Below are 18,660 nucleotides of genomic sequence, written 5' to 3'. Positions count from 1 at the left end.
AGAACCCAGAAACTTAAAAAATAAAACTCTGAATTAGACTTACCACAAGAATCATAAGTACAACTTGGAAAATGATTAAAATTTTCTATTATATGTAGGAAAGAAGTTATGCCATTGTAATAGAAATAAGCAAAAAGCTGATTCAATAATACAAAAAATGTAATAAGTAAAACAAATCAAGCTATAAAAATATATCCATACATAGAAAGAAAAAAAATAAATCAGTAAAAAGATGGTATGAAAGAATGATCATCTAGAGCTTGAATTTAAATACACACACACACACACACACACAGCAAAAGAGACTCCTTGGAGTAGTAAAAGAAATCAATGACAAAGAGTAAACGATTAAAGGAATTCTATCTGAACAATGTCTTGAATTAACAAAAGAACTTAGGCCAGAAATTGAGAGGACTTGCATTTAACAACCAGATTATGATAATAAGAGGTAGTCTTATGACATTAAACTAAAAGAAAAAAAATTAAATCCTACAAGTAGCTAAGCAGGAAAAAAAATCAGAATAAAAGTAACAAACGGAATTACTCCTACTTCTGAGAGATACAGAGAACATTTATAAGATTGTTATGGTTTGGATCTGGAATGTCCTTCCAAAAGTTCATGTTTTGAAAGCATGATCCCTGAGGTAGCAAGGTTCAGAGGTTGGGGGTTAGGCAATGAGTGGGGCCCTGACCTCATCAGTGAACTAATCTAAATTGCTGGATTAATCCAGTGATAAGCCTTGGACTATATCTGTCCCAGTCCCTTCCTCCCCTCACTCCCTATCTCTTTTTCTTTCTCTCGCTCTCACCCTTCCCTCCCCTCTCTGCTTCCTGGCTGCCAGAAGCTAAGCAGCTTTCCTCTGTCACACCTTTCCACCATGACGTTCTGCTTCACCCAGAGTAATGTGGTGGGCTGACTGATCATGAACTGAACCTCTTAAACCATGAACAAAATAAATTATTTTCTCCTCTAAATTGTTCTTGTCAGGTATTTGAGTCACAGCGACTCAAAGCAGACTACCATGAAGATAATCAGAAAGCCAGTGTGGTGGCACACCCTTGTAATCTCAGTGAGGAGGTTGAGGCAGGAGGATCACAAGTTTGAGGCTAGCCTCAGCAATTTAGCAAGACCCATGTCAAAATAAAAAGGGCTGGGGATGTATCTCAGTAGTAAAACATCCCTGGGTTCAACCCCTAGTATCAAAAACAACAAAAACAAAAACAAAAAACAAAACAACAAAAAAAGACTGTCATGATAAAAGGCCCAGGCACCTTTCAAGAGAAATATCTTTATGGGGTTTTAAGGTGATAGAAAAAGATTTTAATCATTAGTCATAGTAAGTTTCAAGTCTTATCTTTAAAACCAGCGATTAAGAATTGTTCAAATAGTAATACTGTTCTAAAATTTTAAAAAGTGAAGGCAACTGATGATCTGAATTAACTGAGTCTATTAAACACATTGTAATAATATTAATGGGAAAAGGATTATTGCTAGAAATACACAGTTATTACAACAAAATAAGATATAAAACAACCTTTAAAAAATACAGGTGAGCCAGGACGGTGGTACATGCCTATAAACCCGGCAGCTGGGAAGGGTGAGGCAGGAGAACTGCAAGTTCAAAGCCAGACTCACCAACTTAGGGAGGCCCTAAGTAACTTAGCAAAACCTGTCTCAAAAAAAAATGTGGGGGCTGGGGGCTGGGGATGTGGCTTAGTGGTTAAGAGGTCCTGGGTTCAATTCCTGAAACAAAACAAAAACAAAACAGGTGGGATGGAGAAAACAAAGTTTAAAACAAGGTGGGGGCAGAATTCCTTTTCTTTCAAATAAATGAAATTAGATGTAACCATTTTTGAATCTATCAAAATGAGGACTAATTCCCTCTCTGGGTCAAACTTTCATTCTTTTTTGTTGTCATAAAATGGTTATTTCCAGATATCAAGTGATAGACTGCCAAAAAGACTATTCTTGTGGTGACAAGAAACACTCAGATATTTGTTTCCTGTATTGTGCTCAAAGTGGAGGTTTTAGCTCAGCCTGGTGGCACATACCTGTAACCCCCGTGTGAGGCTAAGGTAGGAAGATCTCAAGTTCAAAGCCAGTCTCAGCAAATTAGTGAGGCCCTAAGAAATTTATCAGAACCCTGCTTCGAAATAAATAAATAAATAAATAAATAAATAGGGCTGAAGATGTGGCTCAGTGGTTAAGCACCCCTGTGTTCAATCCCATGAAACAATAAATAAATAAATAATGTGTGACTTAATTTTGTCAAAATTTATAAGTTATTTCCCACAAGAAAAGAAACTGGGTATCATCTGGCCTCCAAGCCTATTTTTCCAAGGATCTTTCAGAGGGTTTTTTTTTTTTTTTTTCCACACAGGTTTAAATTCTTTTTTTCTTTTTTTGGTACCAGGTTTGAACCAGGCACTTCACCACTGAGTCACATCTCCAGCCCTTTTTATTTTTATTTTGAGACAGAGTCTTGCTAAGTTGCTTAGGGCCTTGCTAAACTGCTGAGGCTGACTTTGAACTTGTGAGCCTTTTGCCTCAGCCTCCAAAGATGCTGGGATTACAAGCCTGTGCCATGATGCCCAGCTCCACATAGATTTTAATGATCTCTCTTCCCCACCCCCCGACCCAGTCCTGGGGGAATTGAACCTGGAATGCTCTAACCTCTGAGCTACATCTCCAGCCCTTTTTATTTATTATTTTGAGATAGGGTCTACAAAATTGCCCAGGTTGGTCCTGAAACTTGTGGTCTTCCTGCCTCAGCCTCCCAAGTAGCTGGGATTACAGGTCTACACCACCATGGCTAGCAGTTTCATAGGTTTCTAAGTCCTACCAGGAGTCTATAACCTTTGACAAAGGAGAGGAAAACAATGAATAAATTATTTAAGTTACAGCTCTTAGAGTAAAGAATAACTATTCAAAATTTGGGAGAAATGGCAGAAAAGTCAATAAAGAAAAATTAGGGGAACTGATAATATCAAGGGGTCATTTTTTGCAAAAGATAATAAAAGGGCAAATAGTAAAATAAAATATGAAGGATAAAAGTAACAAAAAAGTGAAATGTAACATAAGGAAAACAGAAACCTAAGTATCATGGTGTAATCATTGATTTTAAAATCTAAATTAAATAGATTTTTCATAAACATATAAATCATCAATATTGACAGAAGAAACAAAAAACCAAAATGAACTGTCAAAACATAAGAATCTAAAAATAGTGTTTTGGGTTTTTAAAATTATTTATTTTTTAATTTTTTACAGACTGCATTTTGATTCATTGTACACAAATGGGGTACATCATTTTGTTTCTATGGTTGTACATGAGGTAGATTCATACCACTCATGTAATCATACATGTACATAGGGTAATGATGTCTGTCTTGTTCCACCATTTCTCATACCCTCCCTCCCTCTCATTTCCTTCTACATAATCTAAAGTTCCCCCATTCTTCTCTCACTCCCCACACCCCACCTCCATTAAATATCATTCTCCACTTATCAGGGAAAACATTCGGCCTTTGGTTTTTAAAAAAGTACCAAGGGCTGGGGAGATAGTTCAGTCGGGCACAAGGCCCTGGGTTCGATCCCCAGCACCGCCAAAAAAAAAAAAAAAAAAAAAAAGTACCAAAATTCATTCGATAAAATAAACATGGTCTGATCCTAAAGCTTCATAAAACAAAATAAAAAAACATAAATGCAGGCTTGCCAACCTCCAAGAAGCCTGTAACTCTGTCTCACAAAACTATGTTTCTCTGATCCACTTATTCTCTCCCTTTCTACAAACACCTTCCCAAATTTCCTATTCCTTGCTCTCCAGTAGATGACTTCCTTTCTGTGATACAGAGGAAGCAGAAACCACCACATGGAACTCACTCATTTTCTAGCTGCCAAACATGAAAGACCACCATTAGATGGACACAGCATACTGTCTTTGACTATCTCAAGTTCTCTACCTGAAACTTTAGGTCCCAAACATATCTCCCATCTTCTCAAAACATGTAATCTATTACTTACACTTAATACTCTTACTCTGTATAATTAGTTCTCTTTCTCAACTAGTTTTCCTTTCGATTGTATATTTATGAGAGACTCTTCCTTTGGGGAAAATCAAAAAGAAAACACAACACCTGCAAGACCCCTATGTCTCCTACACTTACTGATCTCTCTGTCTCTTTACTTGCAGGGCCGAACTTCTTAAGAAGCTTTCACTCTCCATTTCCCTACCCACAAGGCTTTAACCTGATCAAATCTGGCTTTAACCTGATCACAATGCTAACACCCTGAATAGGGTCAATATGATTTCCATATTAATTAATTCAACACACTCTTTTAATTCCTATCTGTCCTGACCTCCTAGGACATGAAGCAGTTGACTACACCACCCTCCTTGAAACACATGCCTTCTTTCAGATGCTCTTCACAGTTCATTTCTACTTGTCCTTATGTCAATTTAGGCAGTAGCATAACAGTGGTTAGGAGTGGGGGCTATGAGGCAGACTATATGGGTTTGTATTCTGAATATACCACTCATTAGCTAAGTGTCCTTGAACATATCATTATTCTTCATCTATAAATGCCTACCCACCTCATATAGTTATTATGCAAATTAAACAAATTAATATTTATGAAGTGCTAAGAATGGTGTTTGGCAGATAGTAAGTAAAATTAAGAGTCTGATAAAGAAAAGTTCCCTTATAATACACTTACAATAACAGTTTGCAATTGTACTACTTATCATAATTGCATTTTTAAAAGTATTTTTTAATTGTAGATGGACACAATATCTTTATTTATTTATTTTTATGTGGTACGGAGGACTGAACCCAGTGCCCCTCATGTGCTATCACTGAGCTACAGCCCAAGCTCCTCATAACTGCATTTTGACATTCAGTTTTGTAATTATTTGGCCATTTTTTTCCACTAGATTATTAATACCATACAAATGTGGGCCATTATTGGTCTTCTAACCTATAGGATTTCTAAGTGCTTAGCACTTAAGCAGTATTTACTGAATGAGAATTAAAAAACAATGTTAAAGAATATATGAAATAGATCAAGATCCTTACAACTGTGATCAATTATGGCTTATCCCAGAAATGAAAAGCTGGTACGACATTAAGTGAAATCACTAATAATGTAACATCTCAACAGTTTAATGAATAAAAATCAACATGATCAGATCAATTGATTTAAAAAACATATCTACCATTTTACCTGCAGTAAAATGCACTTAAGTGTATGGCTCAATAGTTTCACTTATGTGTATAACTGAGTAAACAACAATCAAATCAAAGCACAGAATGTTCTCAGCACTACAGGAGGCTTCCTTTTGCTCTTTCTTCGAGTAGTTTTGCTATTCTTGAACTTCTTGACAAACATATATGGAATCATACAGTATCTATCGCCAGTGCATTTTTGAAAAGATATCAGATAAAACTCAGACCATTTTAAGCAAACATATCAAAACAGAATTAGAAGTATTTAAAATCAAGAACCAATAGAATGTTCATTAAAATCAGGGAAAATATGGGAACAAGACTATTCTCTCATTTTCACTCTCATATTGAACTTTCTTGCCAATGCAAAAATGTTTAAAATAGAAAAACTAGAAAAGAGAAGATTATCATTACATGTGGACAACTTGATTATATATATACCAACAAAATCCAAAGAAAATCAGTCATAACAATGGTTAATTAAAACTTCAGGAAAGTGAAATAAAAGATAAATATAAATTCCCAAAGTCAAATGCATTCTCATTTAGTAATAACTAACTAGAAAATGCAATTTTTAAAAGGTATTCAATTAGCAATAGCAAAGAAAAATATTAAACATATAGCAATTAACCTAACAAAGGACATTCATAGCTGATATGAAGAAAGTGACCAAATATTACTGATAGAAATAAAGATGTGGACAGAGAATACTTCATGTTCTTAAATGAAAGGTCTACATCATGCACAACCATAAGACTGGGATCCTAATTCGAATAAGATATACTCCATGTTTGTATAAATAAGTCAAAATAGACCCTACTTTCATGTGAATCTAAAAAGAACAAAATTACAAAAAAAAAAAAAAGAAAGAAAAGAAAAAAGAAAGATCTAAATATCATAAAGATAACATTTCTTCATGAATTAATTCCTGGAACAACAAAATTCCCAATTAAAACACCTTAAGAATATTTCACAAAACTTAACAAAAGTACCTCTAAAATTAAACTGACAAAAACACGAGTCAAAAATTCTAAATAACACCAGGATGGTGTTACTTAGATGATTTAGAAATGTGTATATCTTTTTTAAAAGAATATTATATATCTAAAAAAGGGGGGGCATAGTCCCCAAAATATAATGCATAATGAAACAAGAAAATAGGAAAAGGAATCAGTATTTAACAAATGTCTTTAGGATAATAAGTAAGCAATATACTCTAGATCATAAATGTGCAAACTATGACTCACAGGTCAAATCTGGGCTGCTGCCTGTTTTTGTAAATAAAGTTTTACATTTGTTCATACACTGCCAATGGTTGCTACTGCATCATAATTGAGTACAATACAGACTGTCTGGTCCACAAAGCCTAAAATATTTACTATCTGACCCTTTATAGAAAAGGTTTATTGACAATTGGCTTCCCACTTCCACTTCCAAGAATTTTAATTACTTTTATGTGGTGCTGAGGATAGAACCCAGTGCCTCACACGTGTTAGGTAAGCACTTTACCACTGAGCTACAACCCCAGCCTCACTCCCAAGAATTCAGAAGAAAAAGTACACAAGTTCCAGACCACCCTGGGCAACTTAGTGAGACAGAGAGAGATAGAGATAGACAGATAGACAGATAGATAGATAGAGACAGAGAGAGAGAGAAAGGAAAATAAAACAAGTTATCTATTCCTGAAGGAAGGACTACAGAAGATGCCCAAATCACAAACTCCTGAAACTTTTCAAACCAATTTTCATCACCTGGATCATTAAAAAAAAAAAAAAGCAATGAATTTAGATTAAAATGAGTTTAACCTCAAGACACTTGGCAAGTGCAAAACTGTCTCTGGAGGAATAAACTTTTATCCAAGGCCTTAATTAAATATCACAAATAGTTTTTTAGGACAATGCATTAGCAACATACCCAAGCATGCATGGAAACAAGACACTAGGAATGAGAAAGAATTAGTAAACAGAGACAAACACTTTGAGACATAAAAATATAGAGCAACTGGATACATTGAGAGAAATAAAAGGCAAGGGCCAGGTGTGGTGGTGCATGCCTATAATCCCAGCTACTCCGGAGGCTGAGGCAGGATTGCAAGTTCAAGGTCAGCCAGCCTCAGCAACCTAGTGAGGCTCTGTCTCAAAAGGGGGGGAGTTGGGGTTGGGGGCATAGCTCAATGGTAAAGGGTTCCTGAGTTCAATCCTTATTACTGTGAGAGAGGGAAAGAGGAAGAAAAGAAGGAAATCCAAGTTAAGAAGAATCTGCAAAAAAAAAGAGAAGAACCTGCAAGAAATAGAAAACCAGGAAAAATTACCTTGCCAAAAGAACTTTTAAGAATGAAAAAATAACCAAAATTAACACATGGATTTGCCAGATTACACAAAGCTAAAGAGATAATTAGTAGGCTAGCAGAAAAGGCACATGAAAGCATTAAGGATCCTCTTTGTGTTAGGCAGCTTTTTATTGCTGTGACCAATATTGTCGACAAGAACAATTTAGATCTGAACATGGTGATGTGCTCCTGTAATCCCAGCAGCAGCTCAGGAGTCTGAGGCAGGAGAATTACAAGTTCAAAGCCAGACTCAGCAACTTAGCAAGACCCAGTCTCAAAATAAAAAATAAAAGAGATGGAAATGTGGCTCAGAGGTTGAGTGCCCCTGGGTTCAATTCCTGGTGCAAAAAAAAAAAAAAAAAAGATGAGAGGAGGAAAATTTTATTTTGGCTTATGGTCCACGGCCAGCCAACCTCATAGCTCTGGGCCTGAGGTGAGGCAGAACATCATGGCAGAAGGGTGTGGAGGGAAGTTTCTCAGTTCATGACAGCCAGGAAGCAGAGAATGAGCATTCCCCTCACTAGGGACAAAAACCCCAAAGGCATACCCCTATGACCTACTTTCTTCAGCCACACACTATCTGCCTACTGTTACCACCCAGTTAATCCATTCAAGCAGATTAATCCACTTATTAAGTTACAGCTCTCATAATCTACTCATTTCACCTCTGAACATTCTTGCATTGTCTCATACATGAGCTTTTGAGGGACAACTCATATCAAAACCATAACACTCTTCATGGATTTCTTACATTTCTACATTGTGGTCCAAGACTTCTGAGCAAAGGACGTTAGTAGCAAATGACCTCGAAAGCTAGAGATAATAGTGGATCCTTCCAGAGAGATCTGGGCCATACATTCCCAAAGACATCCTGAGTAGTGATGATAAAGCCCTCTCACGTCTCTCCTAGGTGACATTTCTTTACATTTCAGAGGGGAAACAATCAAGGTGACATTTCTTTACATTTCAGAGGGGAAACAATCAAAGTACCTTCCATTTCAGAACCAGGGTAGATCTGTCTCCATTGCAGAGTAATGTATAGGGGAGGGTACGCAGATGTACCAGCAACTCCATAAAAGTTCAGAGTCTCCTAATTTGAGGTTCCTCTCCTGTTTTTCACTGAACCAGATCTGCACTATTCTTCAGTCCTCCTCATAAAACCTTGTAGGAACTGGGGCAAGGTGAAGTAATGTATGATATTGCTGGTGCATTTTTCTGTAATATACCATCTGTATCTGACCTGGAAGTCTTGTAGCTTGTCAGTGAGTGTGTGTGTAAAATTGTAGCAGGCTAAATTGCTAGCTTACAAGTAGAATACAATTCAGATCTTTCATAGTCTGATTTAATAGAGGCAAATGCAGAGACAAAGACATCAGAAAATACGAGAAGAGACCTGGTAGAGTAAGAAAGTCTAACGTAAATCTAGCAAGAGTTCCAGAGAGAAAACAAGGCAGAATTAATAATTGAGAATATACCTGGAACTTTTAAAATACATAAGTCCTCAGATTCAAGAAAGCCAAGGAATTCCAAGCAGGAGACATAAATATCATTGTGTAACATTTGGATAAATATTGATTTCTCACTTGGGGTGATAGTTCATGGTAGAGTATGTTCTTAGCATATGCAAGGCCCTGTGTTGAATTCCCAGCATCCTCCTCAAATATCCTTTAAAAATTAAGGTAGGCTTGGTGGGTGCACACCTGTAATCCAGTGATTGACTCAAGAAGCTAAGGCAGGAGGATCAGGAGTTCAAAGCCAGCCTTAGCAAAAGTGAGGTGCTAAACAACTCAGTGAGACCCTGTCTCTAAATAAAATACAAAAATAGGACCGAGGATATGGCTCAGTGGTCAAGTTCCCCTGAGTTCAATCTTTGGTACTTCCCCCCAAATAAACAAACAAACAAAAAAGATACTGAATTGTACACTTTTTCTTCATGGTGCTGAGGATCAAACCCAGGGTCTCAGTTATGCTAGACAAATGCTCTACCACTGAGTTACATCCCCAGCCCTGCTGAATTATACTTGATTCAACCCAGGGTGTTTTACCACCAAGCAACACTCCCAGCCCTTTTTATTTTTATTTGAGACAGGATCTCACTAAGTTATTGATGGTCTTGCTCTGTTGTTGAGGCTGGCCTTGAACTTGTGATCCTCCTATCTTAGCCTCCTGAGTCACTTGGATTTCAGGCATGCACCAGTGCACCTGGCTGAATTGTATATTTTTAAAAGGTGAATTTCATGGTGGATAAACAATATCTCAATGAAGCTATTATTTTTAAAACCTAGCTACAACAAATTCAACAGATGTCAGTGAGGGTGTGGAAAAATAAAAATTCTCACATGCTGCTGGTGTGAATGTAAATGGCTTAGCCAGTTTGGTGAAGTTGTGCAGTACTCTTGGAGGCTACAGATAGAATTACCATATGACACAGCAATTTCATTCCTAGGTGTGTACGCAAAAGAATGGAAAATAAGCTGTAATCGTTAATCTTGATTGTTAACTAGATTGAGAGATATACTTCGGAAATTAATAAAATACCACCTTGGGTGTCTCCAAGAGTGTTTCCAAAGATGACTGACAAACTGAGGAGGAAAGATCTCTCCTGAATATGGGCAGCACTATCCAATAAGCTAAGGACCTGGTTGGAACAAAAATGGAAGAAGGAAGTTTGTCAGCAGGTACAAACTCAATTCTTCTTGCACAGGTGCGTCTTTTATGGCTGTCACTACCCAGGAACATCGGACTTCAACTTCTTTAGCCCTTCAATACGGACTCACACCAGAAACTCTCCAGGGAGCTTCTAAGCCTCAGTCTGGGACTGAGGCTACATCATTAATCCCTCTGGTTCTGAGGTTTCCAGCTTCTTAGACTGAGAAACTACTGGTTTCTCTGGTTCTCCAGTGTACAGGCACCATTGTGGGACTATCCAGCCTCTGATCACATGAATCAATTTAATAAATTCCCTTTTAATATACAATTGGTTCTATTTGTCTAAAGAACCCCAACTAATACACATCTATTTTGTGTTAGCTTCTTGCAAATATAACAAAATACCTGAGAAAATCAACTTCAGAGAGAAAAGTCTTACTTTTGCTCATGGTTTCAGAAGTTTTAATCCATTTGGCCTTGTTGCTCTGGGCTTATGATTAAGCAGAACATCATGGCCAGGAAAGTGTGGCAGCACAAAGCTGGTCACTTCATAGCAGCCAGAAACAGGGAGAAGGAGAGAGAGAGAGATAAAGAGAGTGCCAGAGCACTGGGGACAAGATATAACCTGACCTACTTCCCCCAACTAGGTCCCACCTCCTACAGTTTCCAACCCTCTCAATAGTCCATTTGAAGGCTGGGGCTGTAGCTCAGTGGTAGAGCACTTGTGTGAGGCATGTGCTAGCATGTGTGAGGCACTGGGTTTGATCCTTAGCATCACATAAAAATAACTAAACAAAATAATGTTTTTAAAAAAGACCCAAACTTCTATGTTTAAAAAAATAGACCATTCAATTATGAACCCATGACAGATTAATCCATCAATGAGATGGAAGCCCTCATGATCCAATCACTTCCCCAAGTCCCCACCTCTGAAGCATTGTATTGGAACCCACGTCTTTAACACAGGAGCCTTTGAGGAACATTTCAGATCCAAACCATAACACAAGTATACAAACAAGTACACAAACATTCCCATGAACATTATGCATAACAACACAAAAGTGAAAACAAGGCAAACAGCCCTCAACTGATGTGGATAAATTAAATGCGTACATATACACAATGGACTATTTGATCATATGAAGGTATACAGTACTAGTAAATATAACAATGATGATGAACCTTGAAAACATTATGCTAAGTGAAAGGAGACTGTCACAAAGAGCCATGTATTATGTGATTCCATTTACATAAAATGAACAAGAATGGACAAATCTACAGAGACACAAAGAAGAATAAGACTGCCTAGGGTTCAGAAGAATGAGAGGATTCGGGGACAATGGCAAAGGGTGTGGGCTTTCTCTTTGGGCTAAAAGATAATTGTACACATTAAATAGATGAATTTTATGATATGTGAAATACATATGAATAAAGCTATCATTTTGAAAGTAATGAAGAATAAAAACATTTTCAGATTCTTATAAACCTGTACCCTGGGCTGGGACTATAGCTCAGTGGCACAGCACTTGCCCATCATGCATGAGGCCCTGGGTTCATCCTCAGTACTAAGAAAACCAAAAACTAATAGCTTGCCACTGAGAGAACATTTTATATAAAGGATTTGGACATCCTTGGATTTTGATATCTATGGAGTACCCTAAAACAACCTCCCATAGATACCAAGGGACAGCTGTATTTTGACGTTTAAAATATTTCCTATTTGGGCTGGTGTTATAACTCAGTGATAGAGCACTTGCCTAGCACGTGTGAGGCACTGAGTTTGATCCTCAGCACCACATAAAAATAAATAAAATAAAGGTATTGTGTCCATCTACCAAAAAGGGGGAGGAGGCGGCCAGGGATGTGGTTTGATACTGAAGTACCCCAGGTCAATTCCAGGTGTCAAAAAAAAAAAAAAGAATTTTCCTCCTTTTAAAGCTCAGTCACATTCTATTGGTATATTCTATTGTATGCAATTACATCTTATTTATCTTTTCATTTATCAAAGAATGACTGGGTTGCTTCTACCTTTGGCTACTGTGAATAGTACTCCTGTGAACATGGGTATAAAAATATTTGTTTTGAGATCTGGCTTTCAATTCTTTCAATAGTAAACAAGACTTTCAAATTTTCCACATACTTAGCAACACTTACTATTTTCTGGTTAGTTTTTTTTTGTTTGTTTGCTTGTTTGTGATACTGTGGATTGAACCCAGGAACTTGTGCTGCTAGGATAAACCACTGAGCTACCTCCCTAGTAAAACAAGGTCTGGCTAATTTGCTCAGGCTGGCTTTGAACTTGCAATCCTCCTGCCTGAGCCCTGCACATAGCTGGGATTATAGGTGTGCACTACTGTATATGGCTTTGTTTTTTAAAACATACTAGACATCTTAATGGCTACAAAGTCATATCTCCTGATTTTGATTTGCATTTCTCTAATGATTGATAAAAATGGGCATATTTTTGTATGCTTATTGACCATAGCATATGTTCTTTGAAAAAACATCTGTTTGAAGTCCTTAGCCCATTTTTCAAGACAGTTATTTCTTTTTTATTTGTTGAGCTATAGTTGTTTATATAGTCTATATATTAGTCTCTTATCAGATCTATGATTTGTTGGAAGAGTTTGAGGAGGATTAGGAATGTCTTCTTTATTTTTTTTGGGGGGGTAGTGGGTGGTTTACCAGGGAGCTTAACCACTGAGCCACATCTCCAGCCCTTTTTTAAAAAATATATTTTATTTTGAGACAGCGTCTCACTAAGTTGCTTATGGCCTCAGTAAATTGCTGAGGCTGGCTTTAAACTTGCAATCCTCCTGCCTCAGTATCCTGAGCTGCTGGGATTACAGGTATGTACCACCGCACCCAGCTTATAAACATTTTTAAGTCTAACAAAATCCGTTGTAATGTCCCCTTTCTCACTTGATTTTAGCTGTTTGAATCTTTTTTTTTTTCTTAGTTCATCTAGTTAAAGGTTCATCAAAAAGTTTTAAAAATCTTTTCAAAGAACCAACTCCTGGTTTTGATGATTTTCTCTGCTGTTATTCTACTCTCTATTTCATTTGTCTCAACTCTATTATTTCCTTTCTCTGCTAGCTTTGGATTAAGGTTTTTCTTCTTTTCCTAGTTCCTCCCAGTGTAAAGTTATATTTTTGATTTGAAACCTTTTCCTTTGCTTTTTATTTTATTATTTATTTATTTGCTTTTGAGACAGGGTCTTGTTATGTTGCCAGGTAATTTCAAACTTCAGGGTTCAAACAATTCTCCTGCCTCAGCCTCCTGAGTATCTGTGGCTATGAACATGCACCACTGTGCCTGGCTCTTTTTTAATGTAAACATTTATAACAAAATTTCCTTTCTAGCATTGTTTCCACTGTATACCATAAATTTTGGCATGTTGTGGTTTTGTTTCATTTGTCTCAAGATATTTCCTAATTTCCCTTGTGATTTCTTCTTTGATCTATTGGTGGTTCTGTCCTATGACATGTTCCCATCATTTATTGGGAACTCTTTTTTTGGAACAAGATGTTTATAGTCTTTTGGACTTTGATTGCCTCAAGTCACAGAACCAACCATTAATCCAAAGAACTTTCAGTTTCTTTTAATAAGTATTTAAAATCTAAGATCTAGGCATTGGGCATGGTGATTGCTATTTGAGTGTCACTGCTCCCAGGCCTTCTCAGTATACATATCTAAGACATATAATTATTATTTGTATATTTACATCTATCCCTCCATTGATTTATCCATAAATCTTAAAACTCAGAAAAAAAATCACATATTTACTCATTTGCACAATCCTGAACTACAGGAAGTATTTCAGAAGTATTTCACTCTCACCACTATGCAAACAAAAAACCTATTATGAATAGTTCAATTGTTATTTCTTCTTTACATTGTGGTTATACAATTAAAGTATTATACTCAAAAGTTACTTGATTAGTCCTTTCAACCCAACTTCAGGGTGATTATGTTACCTACTTGAAATATATTTATTAGTTTGTATTTATGCCCTTCTTGTGGACTTAATTTTTTTTGTGTGTGGTAATCTGATAGGTGAGAAATGGATTTCAATGCTGTTTTAAAATGTTTTTTTTTTTTTGAAGTTGTATCTGCTCATGTAATCTGTCATTTTTCCATCAAATTTTGGTATTTTGTCTCTCAATTTAGATTGGGGATAACAGATCATTAGGAATAGATGCTACAAATATTTTCTCCTAGTTTCTCATCTGTCTTTTAACATTGTTTATGGTATTTTTCTTTTATGTAATGAAGAATTTCTAATTTTTTTCTTTTCTTGCCTTTCCCTATACCCATGTGATAGAAAATTTGTGTTCTTCTGGTAGATAATTTAAAGTTATTTAGAATTATGATTCATTTAGTTTATTCTTGAGTATGATATGAGGTATAGATGTAAAGTTGTTTTTCCAAATGATAAGGTTATCCTAGTACCATTTATTACAAAGTCCATCTCTGACCCAGTAACTTGAGATATTACCTTTACATTACATTTCTATAAGTAAATGATAGACTACAGACTTTCTAGTCTATTCTCTTGGTTGGTACAATATTTTCATGAAAAGGGTTTTGTAATTTGTTTCAACATCTAAAAGTCTAATCTCTGTAATATTTCTCTGTGTTTTCCTAGCTACTGTTGCATGTTTTCTTCCTATATGAACTTTGGAATCAACTTATCTAGCACCAGTATTTTATAATATTTTATTGAGATTGTAGAAATATTACTTTTATGATGTTGTGTTGTCCTATCTTAGAATGTGGGTGTCTTTTTATTTAATTAAGGCAATTCTCATGTCATTTAGAAGTACTTTAAAGATTTCTTCATTTAGGTTTTAAATGATTTTAAATTCCTAAATATTTTATTTCTTTTAATTGTTACTATAATGGAATTTCTCCCTTCATGTTATTGTTTATCTTGTACATTAAGACTTCCTGGCTGGGATTTTGGCTCAGTGGTAGAGTGTTTGCCTAGCAAGTGAGGCACTGCATTCAATTCTCAGCACCTTATATAAATAAATGAATAAAATAAAGGTCTATCAACATCTAAAATATATTTTTTTAAAAAAAGACTACTTCTTTCTGCATGTTAACTGCCTACTGTCATCTTATGAAATTCTTGAGTTGCTTTCCTTATTGATCACGTGCAGTATTCCAGATACATTACCATATCATCTGCAAACAGGGACAGTACTACTTTTTATTCTCCAAATCTTATGCCTCTGATTGACTCCTCTCATCTAATTACTTTGGCTAAGCCTCCAGTGCAATGTCAAATAGGAATTGGTATTTTTTCCTTTTCCTCAATCTTAGTAAAAATGCCTCCGGTAATTATATAGCATGTGTTCTTGATAAGCTTATTAACATGGCAAATAATATTAATGATTCTAATAATGAACCATTCTTATATTCCTCATATAAATCTTACCTGGCCATGAGCTAATATTTTTATAATGTTATGCAAGATTCTGTTTGGCAATATTTTAGAACTTTTTCATGGATATTATGTAAGTGTGATGTAGCTTTAATTTTCTTTTTTTTTGTGCTACCTTTATCTAATTTGTATATAATTTTATACTTGGTTCACAAAAACTGATGTAAGAATAATTATGCTAAAAAGAAGTGTATGTTTTATATGTAAAAGAAGTCTAATAAAAAAATACAGTCTCTATGATTTCATTAATCAAAAACTAGTGGGCTGGGGTTGTACCTCAGTGGTTGCCTTGCACATATGAGGCACTGGGTTCAATCCTCAGCACCACATAAATAAATAAAATAAAGGTATTGTGTCCATCTACAACTTAAACAAAACAAAACAAAACAAAAAAACTGTAGTGACAGAAACCAGATCAATGACTGGGGAAAAGAGCAAGAGGAAAATTACAAAGAGACATGAGAAATCTTCTGGGAATGACAAATGTGTTCATTATCCTGATTGTAGTGATGATGAAAATGCATGTGTCAAATGGATCAAATGCAACACATTAAAAATGCAAATACTTTACTATAGATCAGTTATAACAAGTGAGCTGCTTTAAAAAAATAAACAAGTCAGGCACAGTGATGCCTGCCTGTAACTCCAGCTACTCAGGAGGCTGAGGCAGGAGGATTATAAGTTCAAGGCCAGTTTCTGCCACTGAGACCCTATCTCAAAACAAAAATATAAATAAAAAAAGCTGGGAGAAAATAAAAATTTAAAAAGCTGGGCGGGGGGTTATAGTTCAATGATAAAGTCACCCTGGTTCAATCCCCAGTATTAAAAAAAAAAAAAAAAGACTGAAAATTAATGAGCAGAAACTAATGAATTTAGAAAATGAAAAAATAAGCCTAATGGAAATAGAAAAAAAAAAAGGAACTTATAAAGAGAAGAGTAAAAAACAATAAACATGTAATAGAGGGGATTAATAAACCAAGTTTGTTCTGTTGAAACACTTAACAAAACCAAGAGAAAAGACACTACTATGGTTTGGATAAGTATCCCCCAACTGTCCCGTGGTTTAGGTTTACTCCCTAGGTTGACTCTACTGGGAGGTGGTACAGCATCTTAAATGCTTTCATGTTTTTGCTTCCTGGCCATGAGTGAGCAATTTCATTTTGCCACACATTTCCACCAGGATGTACCACCACAGGCCCAAAGAAACGACCAATCAATCATAGATGAACCCTCTAAGATCAACAGCCACCATAAACCTATTTTCTGCATAAGTTAATTTTCTCGGATACTTTATTATAGTGGCAGAATGCTAACATGAACACAAATAAACAATTTGAGGATTGAAAGAAGAATCTTTACATATGGTATAGACATATAATAATTGGCTGTTATGAACAACTGGGTCAATACATTTTAAAATTTATATGAAATGGGTAAATTTTTAAAAGATTAGTTTGTCAAAACCAACAAAAAGAAACAGAAACTTAAGAAGTTATATCTACAGTTAAAAAAAAAAAAAGAAATATATTCATAAGGATAACATCAAGACCAGAGAGTGATATATGAATTTTTCTGAGCATTATGGCAATAATATTCCAATTTTACATAAACTACTCCAAAGTATAGAAGAAGCAACTTCCCAACTCACGCTGTGAGGCACAATCTTGAAAATGAGTCCTTCAAGGGCAATTCAACAGTGAAAAATTCCAGGCTAATTCTTATTCACAAATAAAAAATTCACAATTTTCAAACACTATATAGGCCAAGTTCTGTTGTCTCAGTAATGCAAGGTTGGTTCAGCATTAGAAAAATCAACTAATAAAATTCATCATAATATAAAATGAAAGCAGAAAAATCAGAAATATCACTTTCTCAAGATCTACAAAATAAGCATAGGATAATTAAACATCCATTCACAATGAAATTTATTCATGATGAAAACAATTACTGAACAAGGAATAGAAGAGAACTCCTCTAGCCTGACAGAAGGATTTATATATTTTTAAAAATAAACATATCTGCCAGGTGTGGTGATGCACGCCTATAATTCCAGCAGCTTGCTGAGGCAGGAGGATCTCAAGTACAAAGCCAGCCTCAGCAAAAGTAAGACGCCAAGCAACTCAGTGAGACCCTGTCTCTAAATAAAATACAAAATAGGGCTGGGGATGTGGTTCAGTGGTCAAGTGCCCCTGAGTTCAATACCTGGTACCTCCAAAAACAGATTGAAAAAACAAAAAACAACAACAAAAAACAATGAACATATCTACAGTCAGATAAACTTTAGAAAGCTTTTCCTTTTAGATCAAGAACAATACAAGAGTTCCACACTGAAGTCTCTCTCACTGGGCATGCAGTGTGCTGTCTGTCCACTTCTAGGGAAAACCCAGGTGAGATGGAGTCGCTATGTTCCTGAATTCAGGGATCCCCTAACTACAGAGAACTTTACCACAAGCCTGTAGCTGAGCTCACAAGCAGACGAAATATGACCAGGAGCTCAAGTAAACTCGCTCATCAACACAGTCCCAATGACGAAAACAAGCTGTAGACTTAGTAATCAGTAAATTCACCAACACGATGATGAAAAGAGGAAACAGAGTACTGACCAGATCCCTCATGAACCAGATTCTGGAATCTGTGAAAAGTTAAGCAGTTAAGTTTGTCTGGAGAGGAACAGACAACCACAGAACACAACCCATAAACCATCTTCCATCAAGCACTGAAAAACTGAGTCTGGATTGGGTTGGTGAGGTAGCCATTTCTACCAGGTCCCTATGACCCTAGCCAACCAATGTCGCTGCTTCCTAGCCATGAAATGGATGATCATTGAATACCAAGAGAATAAGCACTGGTAGACATGATGCCAGAGAAGCTGTCACGAGAGCTTATGCAGGCCTTTCACAACCAAGGCCCTGTGACCAAGAGGAAGCACAACATGTACAAGAGGGTCAAGGCCAACTGAGCCCTGGCTCACTACACTTGGTGGTAGAGGGACAGGAAAAGTTCCCAG

The 18,660-nt window shown here is 36.1% G+C and overlaps 1 protein-coding gene and 1 pseudogene across 4 annotated transcripts in view; one reads left to right on the top strand and one right to left on the bottom strand.

Moving 5' to 3' along the window:
* The window catches only part of Blm (BLM RecQ like helicase), a 105,542-nt gene that overhangs the window by 76,890 nt on the left and 9,992 nt on the right, over positions 1-18,660 (bottom strand). The window lies entirely within an intron of this gene.
* Positions 879-18,639, top strand: LOC124976328 (28S ribosomal protein S7, mitochondrial-like; annotated as a pseudogene).

Source organism: Sciurus carolinensis, chromosome 2 (assembly GCF_902686445.1).
Source record: "Sciurus carolinensis chromosome 2, mSciCar1.2, whole genome shotgun sequence".
Classification (NCBI taxonomy): domain Eukaryota; kingdom Metazoa; phylum Chordata; class Mammalia; order Rodentia; family Sciuridae; genus Sciurus; species Sciurus carolinensis.
Note: the sequence above shows the minus strand (reverse complement) of the source record. Positions and strands in the feature narration are given on the sequence as shown.